Source organism: Malaclemys terrapin, chromosome 12 (assembly GCF_027887155.1).
Source record: "Malaclemys terrapin pileata isolate rMalTer1 chromosome 12, rMalTer1.hap1, whole genome shotgun sequence".
Taxonomy (NCBI): Eukaryota; Metazoa; Chordata; order Testudines; family Emydidae; genus Malaclemys; species Malaclemys terrapin.
In genome coordinates, this window is record NC_071516.1 from 17,053,468 (window position 1) to 17,072,460 (window position 18,993).

The window sequence follows — 18,993 nt, forward strand, 5'->3', positions numbered from 1 at the left end:
AAGTTTGGCGCTGCGGAGGACGAGGCTGCCCGGCGGAGGGGCAGGGCGAGGCGCGGAGTAGCCCACGCGGGAAAGGTAAGGGGAGCCCCCCAGGGCTGGCGCGGCGGCTGTGGGATACCCCCTCCCCCTAGCGGGGCTGCGGGGCGGGGGGCGCGTCTGAGACACCCCCAAGTCAGGAGTCTGCGCATGAGATCCCCTTCCCCAAGTGGGGCTGTGTGTGTGTGAGAGAGAGAGACCCCCCCCAACTGTGCCTGTGTGTGGTGTGAGTGTGTCAGAGACCCCGTGTGTGTGTCATAGACCCCCCCCTGTCTGGGACTGTGCGTGAGACCTCCTTTCCCCCAAACTGGGGCTGTGGGTGAGAGAGAGAGAGACCCCCAAACTGGGGCTGTGTGTGGTGTGTGTGTGTCAGTCATAGACCCTCCCCCCAAGTAGAAGCTCTGTGTGTGTGTCATAGACCCCCCGTCTAGGACTGTGCGTGAGACCCCTTTCCCCCAGCTGGGGCTGTGTGTGTTTAGGTGTGCAGAGACACACACACACACCCAGCTGGGTCTGCGTGTGTGAGAGAAAGAGCCAGCACCCGCCCCCCCACCCCAAACCTTGGCCTTCCCATGTGGCCCCAAGTCCCCCAGAGCATCTTTTGTTGTGTGACAGCGCGAGCGAGTGCCCGGGCAGGGACATGTGTGGGTGTGCCCCCCCCCCCCCCCCCCGGGCAGGGGCTGCAGGGGTCTTAGAGCTCTGACTGCACCAGATGGAGACAAGACTTGACTTCTCCCTAGGTGGGGAAGAGGGGTAACCTCGTTTTAGGAGATGTTAAGCTATGTAACAATTGATTGGGGGGGTAGCTAGGGGAAAATCCCTTCTCTCCACCACCCCGCTTCCCTGCTCTAAATGTCCAATAACCTTCCAGCCAGGGGGATATGTGTCCCCAGTTCCGTGGTTTGTTAAGCGTGTGGACGGACGTCCTAGCTGTACCGCCCCGTGCCGTGGCTTGGCTTCCCCCATTTACTAGGAACCTCGCAAATCAATCCCTCCTATTTACTACTGAAAGATAAACGGGAGCTCAGTGGGGTCTCACCTGCAGCAGGTCCCCCGGCCCCTGCAGAACAGACTGGGGCCTTGTGGCCGATTGGAAGGGGAGACAAGCAGCTGTGAAAGGCTGAGCCTAGAGAGGAAGAGATCAGCCCCTACAATAGCCAACGGAACGCGGGGTCTTTCGAAACAGACCCAGGGGGGTGAATTCCAACCACGGTCTGTTTCCCGCCGGACACCCTGACGCTAGATCTGGGCACAGGATGCTGCCCTCGCTCTGTACCCGAGCTGTGACGGTGGGCCAGCGTTTTGTTCCTCCTGTGAGCGAAAAAAAAAAGGGTCTGGAGTGCGGAAAGCCTGGGCTTCCTACTAATGCACCTGCGGCAACGGATGCTTGGAAAACTCCATCTCATTCTGAAATCCGATTAACTGGAGGGAAAGGAGCTTTCACAGACCTTCTCTTCCCGGAACTGGGCTGAGCAATGGAGCGTAAATCAAATTCAACAGCCGCTTTGCAAGTCCAAAGAGTAGGTGGCTAAGCAGTTTTATTCTAAAAGGAGCAGTTCTGTGGCCAGGTAGGAAGCGATGAGGGACTCTACTCTCCGCCTCCCCCTCCCCCCAAAGGAGGCAAAGAATATTTAGGGTTACTCAAGTATAGTTTCATTTGTTCCCTCTGGGATGAGATAAAACTCAGGCAGCCACCGCTGTCAAAACAGTGACTTTAGTGTTTGGGGTTGACAGAGGAGTTCAGGCTCCAGAACTGCCGGCACAACAGGTACAGCGCTGAGCAAAGGGGTGTTAGCTTCCCCCTTCCTGCCCTGCCGGAGTGCTTCAAACCCTCAGAGAGATAGAGAGAGAGAGAGAGAGAGAGTGGGAGAGAGATGCTAGATTAGTCCTTTGCATAGATTTCCAGCATGGGGGAGGGAAGTTTCTGTGATGTTCCTGGGACATGAACTAGGAACTGGACTGAGATCCACCAATTCATTTCTCACTGGTCACCAAACCGTCATCCGAAGGTAATGACTTTTGGTGACTACATCTCTAAACCAGGTCTGGAACACTATACCAGAGATGGAAGGCCCTAGAACCCAGGAACAATCTCCCTAGACCCATTCCCTCCCATCTAATCACTTAGATAAAACAAATGAATTGCACTCCCAAGTATTGGCTAGGAGGAAGGAAAGACTTGAGGATCCCAGAACTAAAGCAGCTAATGACAGACTTTGATATTTTTTCTTGACATTTTCTCCACTGATTCTAGTTTAACTTGCTCAGGCTCACCAGAATACGTAGCAAGGTAAGTGTCGAGGGTCTAGTTTATTGTCTACTTTGGAGCACATAGCTGACAAATTTCCTTATTTCTCCACAACTGATTTGTAGTCAGCATGTCAATAATATCATTGTAATAGATACGTCTCTCAGTAAGCAGCATTGATAAAAGTATGTTTGTCAAATGGCTCTAGCTCCACCATAAAAATAGGACATATATACATAAAAGTTTCATATCTTAGATTTTTTTTTGCAGTCTTGATTTCATGGGAGGATACCTGTATAGTGTACCCTATACATTTATCTCCAATTCAGACCTATGACAGAGTTCCCTTTCCCCCCTTCCCACTTCAATATGCTCCATGTTACCTACTTACATAATCTCTTTATTGGAATTTTCTCAATTTGTGCATGCCTAGCAGGAGAATCTCAGTCATGCAGTTTTGTGTTGTATACTGCACAGCATTAGTCAAGTGCTCCCAAGGAAGAATGAAATATGTCCCTAAAAGAGAACCATGCATAATCAGACTCTCAGAAATAAAACCTAGATGGAGCTACTATAAGGTGGATGCATAACTGGTTGGAAAACCATTCCCAGAGATTAGTTAGTGGTTCACAGTCAAGCTGGAAGGGCATATCAAGTGGGGTCCTGCACAGATCCCTTCTGGGTCCAGTTCTGTTCAATATCTTCATTAATGCTTTGGATAATGGCATAGAGAGTACACTTATAAAGTTTGCAGACGATACCAAGCTGATAGGGGGTTGCAGGTGCTTTGGAGGATAGGATTAAATTCAAAATCATCTGGACAAACAGGAGAAATGTGAAGTAAATAGGATTCAATAAGGACAAATGCAAAGTACTCCACTTAGGAAGGAACAATCAGTTGCACACATACAAAACAGGAAATGATTGCCTAGGAAGGAGTACTGTGGAAAAGGATTTGGGGGATTTGGGATCACAAGCTAAATATGAGTCAACAGTGTAACACTGGTGCAAAAAAAATCAAACATCATTCTGGGACATATTAGCAGGAGGGTTGTAATCAAGACACAAGAAGTAATTCTTCTGCTCTACTCCACACTGATTAGGCCTCAACTGGAATATTGTGTTCACTTCTAGGCACCACATTTCAGGAAAGATGTGGACAAATTGGAGAAAATCCAGAGAAGAGCAACAAAATGATTAAAGGTCTAGAAAACATTACCTATGAGGGAAGATTGGAAAAAAATGGGTTTGTTTAGTCTGGAGAAAAGAAGACTGAGGGGGCACATGATCACATTTTTCAGGTACATAAAAGGTTGTTACAAGGAGGAGGGAGAAAAATTGTTCTCTAACATCTGAGGATAGGACAAGAAGCAATGGGCTTAAATTGCAGCAAGGGTGCTTTAGGTTGGATATTAGGGAAAAATTCCTAACTGTCAGAATAGTTAAGCACTGGAATAAATTGCCTCGGGAGGTTGTGGAATCTCCATCATTGGAGATTTTTAAGAGCAGGTTAGACAAATACCTGTCAGGGATGGTCTAGATAATACTAAGTCCTGCAGCCTGGCTTTAATGCATGGGACTGGACTAGAAGACCTCTCTAGGTCCCTTCCAATCCTATGATTCTATGAAATGACTTGCTTGGCACTAAATAAAAGGTGTTTCCAATTATGTTAACGAAGCTACAGAAGGGCTGCATTCTGTGAGCCAGATTCACTGGAGCTGGCACAGGGAAGTATAAATACAACTCTCTATTCCAGTGAAGCTTCTTGATCTTACTCTAAGGGAGGCATGTGATGTTTCCCACTAGGGGAAGGAGTTCTACATTCCACTGAGAGCTGCATAGGAGCAGTGCCTGTTGACCCCTTGAATTAGTGCACTCCCTGAATATCCACTCCCCTTTCCACACCAATGCACACCTTCATCTCCATCATAGAAGAAGGGAGACTGCAGGCATCTGGAACTTCTGCAACCTCCTCCCCTACTGGATTCTCTTTCACCTACATCAAATTTCACTGAGGGTGAACCTGGCCCATGTTCCCACAGCATGACCCATGACTGCACCATTCTTCAGTCTCCTAAGGCAGTGCCTTGGAAATACGTTAACAGCACCCCAGGTCTTCTCATGGAACTTCACAGTTAGTCCCCTTATTGCATGATACCAGTCCAATTTGCTTTCCTATAACAATACACAGCCCAGAGCTTATTATTTCAATGGGATTCACCACCAGAATGTCTTCAAACAGTTTGGCCTCTCTGCTAGCTGCTGTAAGGTCCATAAAGTTGCTAGGTCCTCAAAGGCTGCTTTTGGCAGGAGGTAACTAGATTGAGCTGTGACAGTTGAAGGCCACAGATAGGCCTAGATGTTCAGAAATGTACATGCTTAATTGCACAGACAAAACTGAATGTATATTTGCATACACAAGGGCTGTAACTTAATGAGCAGCCAATTAGACATCTAACTTTCCCATTGTGTGTGCATTTACTTCAGTGCATACACATGTAAGTCACGTATGCAAATACATAATCTAAATATATGACTTTGGGAGGTTCCTTGCATTTTCTATCTGTCATGCTTTTGAGAAAATAGACGAGTCACTTTCTCATGAAATTCCAAAGAGGAATTTAGAGGTTGATTAATAATACATAGTGGGGGGGGGGAGGGGGAGAAACCATTACCTTACCTTTCCAGCATTAGCACAGTCACACTGTGGATCTTATAATTTGGGGGTCTAATAAGTTTAGCCTTAGCATCAATTAAAATGCTTAGACACAAAAGGAAGTGAGGGGTGAGCTCCTAAGGACATTCATCATACAAAGTACAGTGAGATTGGACTGTCATTAGCTGTGAAATTAAATACCGTGAAGCAGCTTTTTCATTCTGACAATTATGAAAACACCTTAAGAAAGCAGTTCTCATGCTCCTTTCTGTGCATTCAAGTCAGGAGGAGAGCCCAGCTGGGTGCCATTGTGCTGTAAGAGAGCTCCTGCAATTCAGAAATTCATTAATGGTGACGTGAAGGGGGAAGGGAGGGAGACTTGGCCTTGTGCCCTTCTCTGCTTCTTTGTGATAGAGAAGGTTAATCCCAGAGGTTTTTCGATTTTTTTATTCTGCTTGCTTTTTACATTAAAAAGCACCTGTCTAGGCTGACAGACTATAATGACTCAAGTACTAGTGAACTGGTGACATCACAAGTTCCAAGAGAGTAATAGCTGTACTATTAAGAAGGGAAATGTCTTTTGGATAGGCTGCTTAAAGCATTTTTTTAAATTGTATTTTTAATACTACTTATTTATGGCTAATTAACATTTTTGGCTAATGGCAGCCTTTGTTAAAGATCCAGAATCCTCACCTCTTCAATTAAGGTACTAGAGCAATAAACCACTGAGACCTCCCAGTGGTTCTCCAGCAAAACCAAGGAAGACCAGACCTGCTAATTTTTCTAAGGTAAGAAAACAAATAGTATTTTAAAAGCCTCTCTTTCTCCATCATAAAGAAATGAAAGAAACACAAACCCAAGTTGTTTTTCAGTTCTTTGCAGTCACAGCAAAGGAGGGAAGGGATTTGAGGGGAGCATATGAGGGCTGCATGGGGCAGATGGAAGAGGCTTGGGAAACATTTCCCTTCCTCACTGGAATGATTCTTGTGTGTTCATCATCACGATTCCATTGCAACAAGTCTGGCTTCTTCAGTGGAAACTCAGATAAATGAGCCAACGGCACACACTCAATAAAAGGATAAAATTCAGATGGAGTTGAATCTCTGAGTGAAGACAACTTGGTGCAAAAACAATTGCTACATTTGCAGGTAGCTCACATCTCAAAGTCAATACCTTGTCTATGTCAAAAATGAAATTTCATTTTTAAGAGAGACCCAGAAACCGTGGTTAAATACAATGAGCCAGATTCTCTCCTGTTACGCTGGTGCAGCCACAATCACTTCATTGGGGGTTTCATTGGTGTAACTCAGATTATTTGTCTCTGTCATCCAACAAGCTTCATTTACTAACACATTTGCTCCAGCAAAAGGGGTGGAGGGAAAGCTGTGAAGGTTTTTTGTTTACTCTCCTGAAACAAAAACAAACAAAAAAAACGGACACAGAAAGCCACATCCTGGAATGCACTGGGATGTAACTGGCCAGGAGAGCAGCAACTACACAGGAGGGGTTGTGGTCAGGAAAGGGAGTGTGGCTAAGGTTTATGTGGGACCCTTGGGGCAATTAGCAGACAGAAAAAAAACTGTCCAGCAGTTTTCAGGTTGCTTTTAGTTATGCTGGAAGCCTGGCATAGCACAGAACAACCCAGGATTGTGGGAGCATAAATGTGATTTAAAGCCACCTTTGCACTCAATTTCTTGATCTATGCTGGGTGCTCCTTGGCTGGAACTCAAGCTGTGGACATGGATTAAATAGCCCCATCTATTCAAATCTCACTGTCCCTCACAATTTATAGGAGGAAAAAAGTCTCAGACTGTAAATCTGTAGATCACACCCATCTGACCTGGAAATTAGCAAGAGGAAACTTGCTGGATTTCTAGTTTCCATCAGTCTTACAGAGGACACAGAGAGGGGGCTGTCATTCTCACTATAAATCAATGCAGAAAAGCCTGTGAGAAAGGTAAGGGGCACTTAGCATGATATAAATGTGGAAGGAGTGGGGAGTGGATTGATTCCCTTGGTTATTTAGCTCATGCTAAGAACAAGTAGGCAGTTTCATGGAGTTAACATTAGTTGTGTTGATTTTCCGTGCAGATCTCATTCTACTTTTACTCTGCAAACACAGCACATGGTGACTTTTTGCATCCTGTTCCTGAGGATGTACTCAGTGTATATAGCAACAGAGGGTCCTGTGGCACCTTTGAGACTAACAGAAGTATTGGGAGCATAAGCTTTCGTGGGTGAATGCTTGTGTCTGACGAAGTGGGTATTCACCCACGAAAGCTTATGCTCCCAATACTTCTGTTAGTCTTAAAGGTGCCACAGGACCCTCTGTTGCTTTTTACAGATTCAGACTAACACGGCTACCCCTCTGATACTTGACTCAGTGTATTATAGGTAATTATGCTATGTGAACAATTACCTAAGGAGAGTCAGGGAGTTTCCACTCTGCCCAGAACAACTATGAAACCTAAGTGGGTGAGTGGAGGCCTCAGACTTATAATAACCCTCTCATGGGTGTATTCTGCTATTGAGGAGACACCTGTGACAGTTACATTTTCCACTGCATTACAAGCAGTTAGGAAAGCTCCAGAAGAACAGGGCAGGGGAACGGAATAAATCGAACACTTGTGAATTACAAATGCTTTAGAAACCAACAGTCATGCAAATGAGTATACTCAAACAAAGATGGACTGGATTATCAGTAGGAACTATTATATTCCCAAAATAATCATTGCAGAACAAACAGCAACACTCATTAAACAAGACAATGCAAGAAAAACAGGATGATATTAGCTATTAGTCCATGTAACGGTAAAGCACATACTAATGAGGGAGTATTTTTTATTAAGTAGAATTTATGGTATTTGGTGTTGCCTCTTTGACACCAGCTCTATATTCTTCACAGCGGAAGACCTCCAGGATGCAAATTTTAACTGATTTTCTTCTTTCATATTTTTACTGCCAGTTTATTAACACAGAATTAAATTTTAAGCCTGAATGTCAAAAGTGCACATCAAAAACGGTGTGGTTGCATACCTAATTTGTACATGCAATTGTCCTCACAAATTTTATGTGCAGATAGGCAATTATGTGCATGACTGAGCAAATTAACATGAGTGTACATGCACACGTCTTTTTCCATCTATAACTGTGCACGCACCGTAGAAGAGACACTCACCAGCCAGCACATCACCTTGATGCTGGGCATGGTGTAACATGTTCTCCTTTGGCACACCCCTCTGATAGCCATTCCAGCCCTGCAGTGATCTAACTTTCCCCCTAACTCAGCCCTCCAGGCAGGTCACTTATAATCCCCCCATTCTGGGGTAATACTGTCCCAACTCAAAGGAACAAAAAAATTCTTCCACCCTTTCTGCGCCCCATCCTTGGCAAACTCCACCATCATCAGGCTCTACAGTTCCCCCACTTCTTCAGAATGTTGCCTCCCTAGGCTGTCTCCCTGGAGGCCTGGCACTTCCTGTGCTGCTGGCCATAAGAGCTTGTTCCCTGGAGACTCTTTCCCTAATCTGGATCAACTCCAGTCTGCACTCCCAAGCATTTGCTTGTAGGTTGGCCTTCTCGCTGTCTTATTCAGGAGTCTCCTACAACTCTCTCCCATCAGGACCAACCCCAGGATGCAACAATCCTCCCAGCAGCTTAGCTGTCTCAATCTTTTGTGCAAATCCTCTCGCCTTCTCAGCAGGGTCCAATCATTACCCAAGGCCACTTGATCCCCAGCTGATCAGGATGAGCTGGGAGAATAGTTGATCTCACAGGTAAGGCTGAACCTGACTCCCCTTAAAGGATCAGTCTGCCTGTGACAGTACGGTTTTGAAAATCAACAACTATCGTGTAGAAGTTGCATTGGAAGATTGTAGCAGGGGCTTACATTTTCCCCGTGAAATGCAGAAGATCTTACTATAATTCAGATTATCTGTCCTGGCCTCTTAATTTTACACACTTTCTTCTGTACACAGAGTTGATTTCACCTGCAAAAGTGAGCATGCACTTTTTCTGTGGACACTAGAAGCCATGTGTGCCTTCAAACTGGCCAACCAGCTAAGAGTTTTGCCTGATTCACAAATTAATTATTATTTTTATTACTAGTAGTACTGTAGTACTAGGAGCCCCAGTCATGGACCAGAACCATATTGTGCTAGGTGCTGGATAAACACAGAACAAAAAGATGTAGGTTTTGGGTGCATGAAATCAGAACCCAGCTTGAGGCTGGACGAAAATTTGTTCCGATGCGTGACCAGAATGTGTTCACTAGCCACAATATTTCTTTGACTCTGAATTTAACCATCATCATTGTACTTAATAGATTTGCTATTCTGTAGGGAGGTGGCTCAATCCAGCAGATACAGCACAGAGCTGGGAAGCAGAAGACCTGTATCTATATTGGGGTCTAGCCTTTTATTTCATTTACTGCATAAAAACAGCCCTACTCACCTGTAAATATTTCTTTTTCTTTCACAATGAAAACCTTGTTTCACAGAAGGTTGACGTCATTGCCTGAGATGATCAGTTGTAGCTGGAGTTTGGCTGTAATAGAACAATTTGATTGGATAGCTTTTTTGTGCAAAACCTGAACAAATATACTCAGGTCATCATCCTGGTGTTCACATATGTCCCCTAATTGGACACATTATACTGTGCAACCTCATTCAGGCTGGGGCATTTCTAAATAGGATGTTCAGTTCTTATTTCTCATTATCAAATAAAGAGAAGGGGGAGGAATGAAGGCGAATGAATGTGATAGGTTTTAAGAGGCTCTTCAGACTCAATAGGATGACTAGCAGGGGGCTGTGCTTAATTTAAGATCATATTCACACTTGTGCTGCCTAACCATTAACCAGGACTAAAGGGGTCCTGAGGATTTGAGAGTTTGCCAGCAGCACAACCATTTGGCTGTGGCTGTTGCTGAAGGAGCCAATAACTGGCTTGTTGTTCCCTGTGATGAAGATGCCGTGTTATACAACACCTTGTTCCACAGGACAAACACGAGTGCAGTGGCCAAGTTTGCATAGTTCAGCTGCTGTATTGGTCTCTCTCCCCTGCTTTGTTCATTAACAGTCATTACAAGTTAAAAGAGTATTCTGTGCAGATGCAGCAGCTCAGTAGGGGATTTCGGTTGGCAATGCTTTTGCTGAAATATGTGTTAACATTTTTTTTTGCTTCTTTTATTGCGCTTTACAGTTGAGACCCAAATCCCTGTATTCAGTAGAGCTCTGCTCAGCATCTGACCTGGTGTGGGTAGAAAGGCAGGTCCCCTGTTCCAGCCTGATGGGGCTGGGCGAGGGGACCAGCTGCAGCCTAACTTACAGCAACCTAAAACTGTGTCCTTGTTGTGCCTCTGGGTCACACAGATCCTCTGAACTTGGGGTGGGGAAACAACTGGCATACAAACAGCTACACTGGTTTTATAAATGCCACCCAGGGATTCCTGCTGCATCCCTCATCTTCCCAGTTAGGGGTGCTCTTTGTCCCCTTGGCACTGTTGAAGGTGTTTCCAAGGGACAAATCCTGCCCCTTCCTCTCCATGGCTGCAGAGGTTCTCCCAGACACAGTGGAGCTGGTGTGGGTTTGCTGCACAAAAGGGAGGAGGATGGAACTTGGAGTGCCCACATAGGGCTATGCACTGTGGAGTCCAATTATGCAGGGAGTTTTTAGGTTGGCTGGAGGAAGGCTGGAGAATTTGTCAGCTCCGTGTATTGTGATCTTCCACAGGGGCCCAGGAGCTGCTACCCTGCAGCATGGGGTCAATGATTGCTTCCTTGGCACCAGAAAAGGGTTTGATCTGAAGCAAGGAGTAGATAAACACCCACTGCAATGGAGCAGTTTTCAGGTGGAAAGAAAGATGCCTCTCCCTGTCCTGGCCATGTGAGCCCTGCTTTCAGTGGGCACTGGGCAGACCTCCCTGTGTTATGGGATATTAGGCAAGCAACCACCCTTTCCCCAGATACATCCCAATGGGCACACTCCCCCTTCCACATCTCCTTTTGCCAAATCCTAGCCATCCTTTGGGAGTCAAAGATCCTTCCTGAGAGCTCCCTTGCACCTGCCTGTTCTTCTCTCGATTTTTGTCTGCTAAAGCTTTAATCCAGGGATTAAACATCTGCATCATCCAAGTGGTAGAAATGGCTCCCCAGGATGCTGAGAGCTCCCATGCAGACTCGGCCTATGCAGGTTTTATTTGCATTTCCCAATAATGGACAAAGGCACCTTTCTCCACTGCTGACTGAACTGGGGCCTCTCCATTCCTTAGGTGTCTGTGTGTGTCTTGCCAGACAGAGATTCCAGTCTCCTGTGGCAGCCCTAGCAGCATTCAAACCAATCTGATGAATATTTAGTGAAAAGAAACAAAGAAAAGGAGGCAAAACTTCCCTTTACTCAGATTTGCTGGTGACCTCCCCTGAGCTGAAATTTAATCTGTGTCCAAATCCAAATCTTCATCTGGATCGGCTACCTGAGAGTGGGGGAAGGAGGAGAGGACCCTTGAGGTCCTTTCCCATCCTATATTGGTATGGTTCTTTCTCAGTGCAAAATCAATATCTTAGTCTCAGAATAATCCAGAGCCAGGCACTTCCTCATTGGTCCAATGACTTTTTAATGCATTTCAAATACCATGTGGCCCTATATCCATTGTATTATTACTAATACTTCCCAATAATTTCACCTTGCTTTCCAAAGGAAACACAAACATCCGACATACAGGCTCTCTGGTATGTGTCTGGGACATCCCAGATTCCCCACTGAACAGATGGAACAGGTTATAACCCTCCAATTTCTTAACTTGTGCTAAGCCTGCATACATCCCTAAGGTGTGCACAGAGTTAATCGGGTTCCTTTGAAAGGGTCAGTGTGGAATAGATTAATCCCAGAGGAGTTCACCCAGTTAGCCCCAGAGGACTAGTACTGCTTGTTGAAGGCCCACATACAGAAACTTGCATTACGCTCAATTAATCTACCATGGAGTAATGAAGGGCTCCAGCATATGAACCCATTTGCCGAGGGAGTCTAGATGTTCTGTAGATGGGGCTTAGATTCCTAAACAACCAGTGCAGAAAGGCAGTGTTATATTAATTTACGTGGGATAAATGGGCTAAAGGTATTATCATAACCCAGTCGCTGTCCAACATTAAACAATGTTAAACAAGGTCTGGGGTTTGGTATACAGAGACCTCAGCCTGCTTAGCACCATGGCAAACACACCATTAAAATCCTTTTAACCTTTTATTAAAGATACAGAAAAGAAGGAAAAACAGTCAAAGCATTTGAAATGTAAAATATTAAATAAAGCTTTCATTCTAACAACGTTCCTTGTTCTCTTTCCTTCAGCTGGAGAGAGTCTTTAGAGGGGAAAACCGGCTGTGTTTAATAGTCTCTTAGATACAAGATGGTAATAACTGTCCTTTTGCAGAAAAGAGAAGAAGTTAGTTGAGGTGGGCTGGAGATGTTGCTGCTGTTGTCATTAAAGCCCAATCTTAGAAGGAAAAGCCCCCTTGTGTGACAGTCTCTTAGATGGCATCAGAGCTAGCAATAACTGTCATCCCACGTGGTGTTTGGGATTCAGCAGGAGCTGGTAGGGATGATGATGTCATCTGGGTCCTGCTCTCTCTGGCCCGTTCTGGTCAGAACACCTCTCAGGATCAGGATGAAGATGACCCGGGGTGCCAGGAAGTGGTGCGAGTGGCAGCCATGGTTGTGAAGCCTGCTCCAGTTGCCTCCATCTCTTCTTTCCATCTGTTCTTTTTGTCCTTTCCCCACAAAACCTCTTTCTTATATGGAACCAAAAAGGGAGTGATGGGTGGAATAGGCCATCCCTTCATTATTTTGTCCACCAATTAGGCCTAATATCTGACACACTATTTTGGCTTATTAACTTCTAGCTCCACAACTCCTGTTTTAAAAAAAAAGCATAATGTCAATATAGTCCTTGAATCATATCAGCTTGGCCTTTTTGTTTAGACTAATTCAGTTATTCTGTCTCCTTTTCATACCTTTTCCCATCACCATTTGTTCGTCTCAGATTGAGACTCGTGAGCCACAAGTGGCTCTTTAAGGTGTCTCCTGAGGCTCTTTGCAGCACAGGATATTAAAACACTCTGTGTGATTTAATTATTAACCATCTAAGTTATTAACCAATCTGGATGCTTTTACTATGTTAACCAATTGTAGTTGATAAAATAAAACTTGGTCAGTCATTTTCCTGTGGGAATAATGTGTATATATATATATATATACATTCACACACATACTAAATATTTCCTGTCATACTGATTAAATATGACTATATCGTACTATAGTAAATGAAACAATGAATTCACACTACTGTGGCTCTTTTGAATAATGTTGATCACTAGTTTGGCCCCTGAACCACTGAGGTCTGCTTATCACTGTTCTAGGTTATTGTAACATTATGAAATTTTACATAATTTTGACAGTTGAGCTCACAATTTGGGTAAATTTGTAGGCCCACTTGTCACAACATAACTCACCCTAACTAACTTGGCCAGCATTCTATCTAATTTCTCCAGGCAGCTCCACCATTTTCATAGTACTTGAACATTAATCCAATGGGAATAATTTGATCATGAAAGCATTTTTATTGGCTGGCTAAGGCATAGCCTCCACCCTAATCCCCAGTCCAACCTAAAAAGCCTTTGAAATGTTTCCAGTTGACTCCCCTTTGTGATTACTGGTGGGGAAAGCTACCCAAATTATAAAAACCCTGTGACTTGTGTGCAAAACCAACCCAATGTCTTGAGAAAGTCATGAACCAGGCCAAACTAATTAGAGTCCACAGTGAAGTGGTGTACAGGGACCTGTAACTCAGGGAATGAAGATCTATTGGCAGGATCTATTGGCAGTTTAACACCAATTAGTGCCTTAAAATAGATTTACACTCAAAGCCAATTTAGTTCTACTTGAAGTAATTAGGTTCATCTGTCTGAGTGCAGTTTTGGATGGGAGTCTGGCTTTTTTACCCATGTATAAATAAGAGTTTGTGGTTGCTCCATTTGTGAGATCCAATGTCATCAGTAATCCATGAAAAGAAATACTCTACCCCCCAGAGCTATTAGCCCAATAGTTATCCTCTAGGTAGTCTTGTGTCTTAAATGAAATGCTGCAGATAAAAGCCTGTTAGCAATTCCATGGCATCCCGCAATTAGCAGTGTAGTCTAGTTGACTAAGCACAGGGCTGGCAGCCAGGAACTTGTAAGCTTGAATTCCAGTCTGATATTGACTCCTTCCGTAGTCTTGGGCAAGTCACTTCACCGCTTTGTGCTTCAGTTTCCCCATCTGTAAAATGGAGGTAATACTACTTATCTTGCTTGCAGAATCACAGAAGTTGAAGGTGGAAGAGATCCAGCCCATATCCCTGAGAGCAATGCATGATTGTTCCCTACAGTACATTTACTATTTCTTTGTCCAGTCCAGCTTTAAAATTCTAAGCACTGGAGTTTCCACTCCTTCCCCTTCGAGACAATCCTATGCTTGACACAACTCACTGTCAAGAAGTTTTTCCTGATATTCAGTTCACATTTCTCCTTTCTCAGTTCCAGCCTATTAGTCCAGGTTATACCCCCATGGGGTCTCCTAAATAATTCAAAATCCAAAAAGAGACAGGGAGCCAAATTTTTCTTTTTCACACCTGCTGGCACCTTACTGAGACATTTAAATCCTGCACATGGAAGCTCAGTTCAGCATTTAAATGTCCTTTCAATCCGAACATTCAAACCCAGTGTTTGGATATTCTATTGCATCCCACGTCTCTGGAAATAGGGCCCAGCTAATCAATGCGATGAAGAGACACAGAAAAGCTGTTGCCTGGTTGAAGGAGCTGCAGGGAGGAAGGCTCTCACCCCAGCACATTCTCACTTTCTCTCTCTTTGGAGATAGCTATTACTGTGTATTCAATATTCTCTCACATCACTGCGGGACGGACTAGTCATGCATCTAGAGTAGCACTATCTGTCGAATGGATCTCATAACTCTTCCCCAGCACACTGTTTAGGACCTGCTCTTCTGAGCTGCTCTGCCTGGGGCAGGGGTGTGTGTGTGTGCATTGCTGGATGTCCAGTTACCTCCAGTATGCACTAGTTCTAGGATGGTTCTTATAGCAGAACTCACCCAACACACCCTCAGCACATATCACCTCTGGCTTCGCACTTCATCGCAGGGTGGGAGCTCCTCACTCCACCAACAGTTAGTGCGAGTGTCAGTTGTCCTGCCCGGCACATGGGGACCCCTCTCCTCACATTGTCTTCAGCTGAATTCCTTTTACAACACCTGCCAGTCTATTACTCATTGGCATGGCTCCTATTAATAAGGGGCTCATATGGTACACAAGTGGGGGGCAGAGAGAAAAGAACAGAAATAATGCAGGTATTAAACATCCCAGAAGCAGGCTAGAGCCATTAAAACGTAATTATCTCATTATTTCTTCCCCTCCCTCCCCTGTTTTTTTTTTAAATGAGTAAAATATTTTTCCATTTATTTGTTATCAGCAGAGGGAGTGAATATTCTGAAAAGCATCAAACGTTCCACTTTACTACCCCCTATTAACTTTCTAAGCACCTTGGAACCTTTGGTTCAGCTGCATGAAATAACAGGAAAACTAATTAGACCAATAAAACATGATGACTTAGGCATCCTAAGAAAGTGAACATAACTTTTTAACTTTTTTTTTTAAAATACACCCATATCAGCAAGCTTACTGTCTATCCTGCCAGGATTTTAAATGAGGAAGTACTGGGAGTAAACAAACAAATAAACAAATTACCAACCAGAAACAGCCATGAAATGCGGGGACAGAAGGTGATTCAACGGCTCCTCACAAACAGATGTGTCTGCCTCATCGTCTTTCTAGTGCCATTTCAGATATCACATGGCAATGGAAATTAGAAACGGTCCCGCTGGGACGGGAATGGTTTTGGAAGTTTCACAGCCCATCACCAAATGAAGAACTGCAGCCAGGTCCTCAGCTGGTGTAAAATTGGTGTCACTCTATTGACTTCAGTGGCGCAATGCTGATTTACACCTGCTGAGGATCAGGCCCCTGGTGTATAGTGCAACAAACAACAAGACTTTTTTTTTTAAAAAGTGTGGGCTCCAAGGATATAAAATAGACAATTCCTTTAATTTAACTCCTTTTGACGGTAAAATCAAAGTCCGGTTATGGAGCAGGAATCTCCGTGAAGCAGTTTATGCAATCATTTGAGTACAGAAATGGTTTAAAACAAACCCCACCAGTAGAATTTGGGTTGCCAGGAGCAAATCCTGTAGCCTTCCATGGCCTGGGAATTTGCTGTTACTCACAGCATAGCAGTTAGTTGAATTGCATAAGAAAGGATCGTCATTAAAAAACACCCTAAGGCTGATGTACCAGTATTGGCACTTGGTGCATCTTCAAGCTGCAGCCATACATCCTTGGCTGCAGAAGGCTTTTTAATGGTATGAAGCAGCATCTCTTTCCAAAAAGCATGTATTGGAATCCAGCCTCTTTGCATATGAGGTGCTGCAACTCATGGAAGGGGTAGCACATGGCAGTGTCCACAGACTGTGAACCTACCCTGGATGGACTGTAAGATAGGAGGCCATATGGAAAGTGCCGTTAGCAGCTAGAATCAAACAGCATGGCTGTGTGTGCGATTACCCTGACAAGGACATTTTTTACTGAATGCTCACTGACTACTTCTTTACAAATCGTGACAGGATCTCGGGATTTGAAGGCACATCCCTGTAGTGGGGGTGAGGTGGAGTCGCACAAGCAGAGGGTGGGCACTAGAAGGCACAACATCCCATAACATTTCTTGGTGAGCATTAGGAATGCTCAATTACTCCTCCCCCCCAACATGCCAGTCATACTTTATGGGCTGGTAAGATGGAGGAAGATGGGACCATGGCCCCTTTGAGGCACCACAGAGTGCCCTCCATGGGAGCAGGGAGGGAGCAGTCCCTGAGCTCCTCACAGCAACAGAACTTCAATTGTGCCTAGTTCTTAGATGCATGCCGTAAGGTGGGACAGACTCCTTGTATCCTTCTCCTGCACCACTGTGCATCTGTGTGAAGGGACAGGCACAATTTAGCCCTGTATATAGTAGACATATAGCCTCACATTTTCTACACTGATGCATGCATGTGTGCTGACGTTTGCAGGTGTAAATCAGGGGCATGCAAGTGTATGCTCCACATATTGTGTGCCTGAAAATCTGGCCCACAGTGATTAGAGCTTCTTGGTGTCTGGGTTTCAGAGGTGATGAGCAATCTCTGCTCCTATTGAAATCTGCTGGAACTGTTGGTGTGAAACACTTGTGAAAATCAGGCCCTGATGCTCTTTTCCCAGCTCCGTCATTCCCTCTCTGGGTGGCCTCGGCCAAGTAGGTCACTTTTTTCAAAGGTAAAGAGAGGAGTGAATCATTTCAAAATAAAACGGCATCATTAGTTTGTAACTGCAGCATGTAATCTGGGGATAGAGATGGGTGAAAGCAAGACAGGAGATCAGTGCTGGAGGGTACCTTCACCAAGTGAACCTTTAAGAGGGACTTGAAGGAGGCAGCGAGGTTGCAGGCTACATGGAGTCATGGAAGATGCTGCAGACACAGGCAGGAAGCGAATAAAGGTGTGGAGGTATTGTGTTCTTTATTGGCATCCCATTGTCCTTAATGAAAAATAAAAATTAAGGTCCATTCGTTGCAAGAGAAGAATGATCATAATTTGTTTCCTGTGGGAAAAATCTTGCTTTTCTAAAACTTGGGGCCACACCCTCATCTGGGTAAACTGGCCTAGCTCTGTGGATAGCTGTAGAGCTAGACTGATTCATGTCACATGGGGATCTGGCTTTGGATTTTTAGGTAAACTGAGTTAATGAACAAACAGCAGCTTTGATGGGGTAGAACATTCTGTTCTACTTTGTACAGATTCTTGTACTACACCCATCACGAGAGTGCTTGAAAGGAGTAATCAGGCAACAGCAACAAAAGAAGTTTTATTCAATGCTCATGGAGACATAACCACAGACCACATTATTAAATTGCCTTCAGCGCTTTAGCTGTTTGCCTTTCAATCCAGGACGCACTCTTTAACTGAATACAAAGTTGATTGTTTTGTTGGAGGGAGGATGTGGGTGAAACCTGAGGACAAAAATTGTGTAATCCTTTTCGTTTGGGGGAAGTTTCTACAGACCCACGTAGTCCATGAGGCTAACAAACTTTAACGCGTCATCAACTTAATAAAAACAAACCCCAAGACAACTGCTCACAGGTAAGGGCCTGATCCAAAGTCCAGTGCAGTCAATGGAATGACTCCTACAGATTTCAGCGAGGTTTGGATCAAGCCTTAAACCTACCTCTTCCTCTGGGTCTTCCTGAGCATCTTGGGTGAAATCTTGACTCCTTTGACTTAAAGGGAGCAGGATTTACCCCTTCTTTTATGCTTACAATGTAAACTGCTTAGGGCAGGGCCTGTCTTTGGTTTTGCCCTGCACAGGGCTGAGTACATTATCAGTCCTTAGCAAATAACATTCACCCAGGGGAGCTCAGATCAGCAGCTGGCCTTCAACAAGGTCCTCCCTCATGCTAACTCCAAGGGTGGCCTGCCATCTTTGACAGAACTGGCTAGTACATACTAGCTGCAAGGGAATCTGAAAAAGGTTTGGTGGTTCAGATCAGAGGAGCATCCAATAGTCCTGAATGTCTTTGCAGTGGGAATCTCCCAGGAACAGGGTTTCTTGAATGTTTCACAGTGCACCTGGGTTTGTCTGGGCTGTCTACCATGAAAACTGTATTTCTGCTAGGTTCCTGGATGAAACCAGGAGACTCACGAACAGGAAAGTTTAAAAGAAGGGAACTGGATGATTCTGGGCCTAGGCAATGGGTTGGGGAGCCTTTCAAAACCAAGGAGTCAGTTTGAATCCAGCTCAGGTTAATAGTGACAGAAAGTGGTTACTACCTGATTATAACGTAAGAACGGCCATACTGGGTTAGACCAATGATCCACCTAGCCCAGCATCCTTTTCTTCCAACAGTGGCCAATGCCAGGGGCTTC